Below are 4,763 nucleotides of genomic sequence, written 5' to 3' on the forward strand. Positions count from 1 at the left end.
ATATATACACTTAGGTATGTATGTATGTATGTATGTATATATGTATGTATGTATGCATGTATATATGTATGTATGTATGTATGTATGTATGTAGGTAGTTAGGTAGGTAGGTAGGTTTATATGTATTGTATGGGTGCCGGGGTGTGGAAGAAGAGACGTCGGGAAATAGAAGGAAAATAAATATTGAAATATTGCTGTTTTATATAATAATGAAAAAAGAGGACCGTAGCAGAGGTGCCAAAATTATTATCCCTTTTGTTATTGTTATTGTTAGTAGTAGTAGTGGTGGTGGTAGTAGTAGTAGTAGTAGTAGTAGTAGTAGTAGTAGTAGTAGTAGTAGTGGTGGTGGTGGTGGTGTTAGTGGTGTTATAAGAAAAAAATAGTTAAATAATTATTAAATGATGTTGATGACGATGATAATAATAATAATAATAATAATAATAATAATAATAATAATAATAATAATAATAATGGTTTCAAATGTTGGCGCACAAGTCCAGGATATCGGGAGAGGGCGTATGTCGATTACATCGACCCCAGTGCATAACTGGTACTTAATTTATCGACCCCGAAATGAGGAAAGGCAAAGTCGACCTCGGCGGGATTTGCACTCAGAACGTAAAGACGGGCGAAATACCGCCAAGCAGTGATCCCTGCGTACTAGCGATTCTGCCAGTTCCCTGCCTTAATAATAATATGTTGGGCATGGAGGTAGAAACAATACCAGTAATAATTGGGGGCATTGGGCATGACAGTGAGTCAGTGTAGTCTCCACTTGTAAGACACGCTTTTCTGCAGCCCTGGATTAAGCATAGACCAAGATCGGGCACTTGGCATTTGGAATGTCGTCAGGAGCTCATTGCCCTCTAACAGTCGGGCAATGTTGTCCAGTGTAAGTTAGCCATTAAAAGCAAGTGCCTTTAAAGCATTGCCGCTCACCGTGGTGTACTTGATGACCGACGCCATTACGCAGACGTAACTCGCATTGTCAATACAGATCTGCCGCATCCTTGTTCGCGCAGGATGCCTCTCAATTTCCTCGTTCCCGCAGGGTCACTATATACAGAAGAGATGAAAGGGAACAAACGTGACAAACCGAAGCCTTTTCTAATTTTCCCTTCTAATTTACTAACTAGGACTCCCTCTATTGTAGTTTTCTTTGTCGCTGCTTCCTTATTAGACCTTATCAATACTACACTAGTTGCCCTTTCCAGTGTGACCAGCCATTTGTTGTTGACGATTGATACCGTCAACACCCGCTTAACTAATTCGCTAATCCGGTCTTTGTAAACTTGGCGCACCGAGAAAAACGCGTACAGCTTTCTAGTAACTGGGTCCCTACCAACGAGACCTCTCTAAGATGAAAACTTTGTGATCTGTGTCGCCGACCACTTTAAATTGTGGACAACCCACATCAACTCTATTTGCTGGCCTACTTAATACTTTCTGTTGAGGTGATCTAGAGGATACGATGTATTTGTCCACGTTCTCATTGGTTCATTCGAAAAGCTCAGTAAATAACTGTCAGACAGCTGGAAGCATCTGAGTAGGTTTGCGAGGCCTTCACACCCTCTCAGCTATCAGCTAATCTCATGCAGTCCAAGATGGCGTTCCAATTACCTATTAACACTAGAAAGCAAGACGTTCTCTAGACGCCAGAAGAAATTTGGCCGCTCTTCCCTGTTCGCATATAGGTGGCTACTCATCGAAAGGTATGGCCTTCGCTGCTGGTTACGTCCAGTTTTACCAACATATATTTTGAGTCCAAGAAGATGGTCTGTATCGCAAATCCACATCATTTCGAAACAACACAGTGATTCTGTAATATACCTAGTAATTATCGAAGATGAGCAGGAATTCTAATCAAGCTAATGGCTACCACATCTATATCAAGTAACCTGAAGTCGTTGGGCAGACTGTCCTGCTTCGAAGGTGACACCAAAATCGTTCACGCTATCTATTCTGAGTAAGACCATGTTAGACAAAAGGAGGAAGGTGAAAATAACTACATGCCTTATTCTTGGGGAAGGAGAAGTGTTGTGGGCATTTCCTCGAGTAAAGTTTTGTATAGTCCTTTGTCAATATCCCTTCGGAAATTTGTCATTCCGTCGGGATATTTTGCTTTTAATTTGTAAGTTTCTTGAACTGCTTTTAGAATTATTACTCATTGGCATGTCATTTCTTAGTGCAATGAAGCCATTGTGTGCGATGTATGCATTTTGATGTATCCGATTCATTCATTTTTGTTATTGTTGTTGTTGTCTTTGCTTAAGGCAGAGTAATTAATTCTTATTCGCTGGTGGAGGTGTTAGTGGTTGGTGTGAATTAAGCTGTGGTCCTGATGTCTGTGGTCGTAGTGCCTGTGGGGTTACGATGATGATGATGTTGATAGTACTGCCTCTGCTGCTACTGGAGGTGGTGTTGGTGCATCATTGCTCAAAATTATCTTCCTTCCATTTTCGTTCGAATCTCCAACTATTTTTTATTGTTGGCTTTATACTTTCTTACATTTCTTTTTATTTGGCAATTTCGCCCTTTAGATTATCCCTGGTCATTTTCGTCACACGACATGTATGAGTGGTTTGAAGCGAGAAAATGCATTACTTAAGGAGGAGGAGAGATTCTGTTGATTTTGTTGATAGTTCAGGGAGGTACATTTGGTTGGTCTTATTGTCACTGGTTTCGGTGATGTGGCGGCCCTTCAGGACGGTGCTTCTGTAGTTTTTCTTGTTTTAAATATTAATGTTGCTGGTGTTGCTGCTTCGATTCTTTCTAAGCGCATGGCTCAATCGTAATATCGTGAGTTCGAATCCCGGCTGCACGTTATGTCCTTGAGCAAAGCACTTTATTTCTCGTTACTCCAGCCCGCTCAGCTGGCAAAAATGAACAGCTCCTATATTTCAAAGGGCCAGTATTATCACATACTGTATCACGCTGAATCTCCCAGAGAACTACGTTAAGGGTACGAGTGTCTGTGGAGTGCTCAGACACTTACACGTTAATTTTACGAGCAGGTTGATCCATTGTTCCGATCAACTGGAACACTCATCGTCGTAACCGACGGAATGTCAGTGCTTCTTTCCTTGCAGCTGATGGCTGCACGCTGTTGCTGGTATTGTTGCTGTTGTTGATGGTGGTGTCTTGTAATTGCTGCTGTTCTTGCCGCTGTTGATGTTATGATGTTGGCAGCAGCAGAGGAAGTCACCTTCTCTTAATTTTGTTGGGAATAGAGAGCCCTGGTAAGATTGGTGATGTCATCATTGGGGCTTCTGGGCATCCTACACTCCACTACGTCCCGCAGTTACTGTACTCCTGAGATCTCTCTTATATGGGGGTTACTGTCTAATGTCTCAGATGACGATAATGATGATGATGATGATGATTATTATGATGATGATGAGGACGAGGAGGATGACCGAGAAGATGACGATGTCGGCGATTGCTAAAGCAACGACGACAACAACAGCAACAACAACAGTAGTGGTTTATAATTCAGGCTGAAGGCAAACAATTCTATAGAGAAGGGGTTAAACGATGAGTTAACGATAATGATGGTGGTGGTGGTGGTGGTGGTGGTGATGATGACGATGATGATGGTCAGAAGGAGGAGAGAGGAAGGATGTCAACAATGAGGGTTGTAATGATGATGATGATGATGATGGCAATGGCGAAAACAACAGCAATAATAATAATAATAATAATAATCATAAGAAGAAGAACAACAACAACTACAACAACAACAACAACAAGGATGATGATGATGATGATGATGATGATGATGATGATGATGAGGATGATGATGATGATGATGATGATGACGGTGATGATGATGATGATGATGATGATGATGATGATGATGATGATGATGATGATGATAAGACAACTATAATGGTGGTAATAATAAATGGTTGGTCATAAGTTATTCATTGAATTTTTGTTTTCTTTCTTTCTTTCTGCTGAGTAAGAATAAATATAAATTCTTCTGGAAAAAAAAAGAGAGATAAAAAAAAAAGACAAAAAAAATACAGTGAAAAATAAAATTAAACTCCATCATCGGAATAAAATAACTAAGAGGTTTTCATTGGCCGAAATCAAACATGTTTATAGTTTCTTGCTTTCTATTCACCTGATTTTCGTTTCCGCTTGTATAAGTTCCTCAGTAAACCATCCATCAGCGTCTTAATAACCACCAACATTGTTACAGATATTCTAAATGCGGCCATTTGCAATAAGCAACAATAATTTCGAACGGGCTTCAAAAACAAAAACGAAAACAAAAACAAAAATGACAGAAGGAGCAAATACACACACACACATACACACATAGACTCGTACACTAATACTTCTACACACTCGTCCATGCTCACATACACACGTACACGCTCTGATACTCACGTACAGACACGTACACGTTCACGCACTCTCACGCGCACATACAGATCTATATTGACATTCACATCTACGCCTGCATATCTATTCTATTCACTTAGACAAATATACACACATACATGCACACGTACACGCACATATATATTACCATTATGCATATGTGTGTGCATGCGTCTGTGTGTGTGTGTGCGTGTGTGTGTGTGCGTGTGCGTGTACGTAAGTACGCACGAATAATGTGTATTATACGTATAATTTATATAAATTATATATATATGTGTGTATATGTATATATGTATATATTTGTACATACAATGCTATACATATATATGATAGTATATATATATATATATATATATATATATATATATATATAT

The sequence above is a fragment of the Octopus bimaculoides genome, chromosome 23 (assembly GCF_001194135.2).
Source record: "Octopus bimaculoides isolate UCB-OBI-ISO-001 chromosome 23, ASM119413v2, whole genome shotgun sequence".
NCBI lineage: Eukaryota > Metazoa > Mollusca > Cephalopoda > Octopoda > Octopodidae > Octopus > Octopus bimaculoides.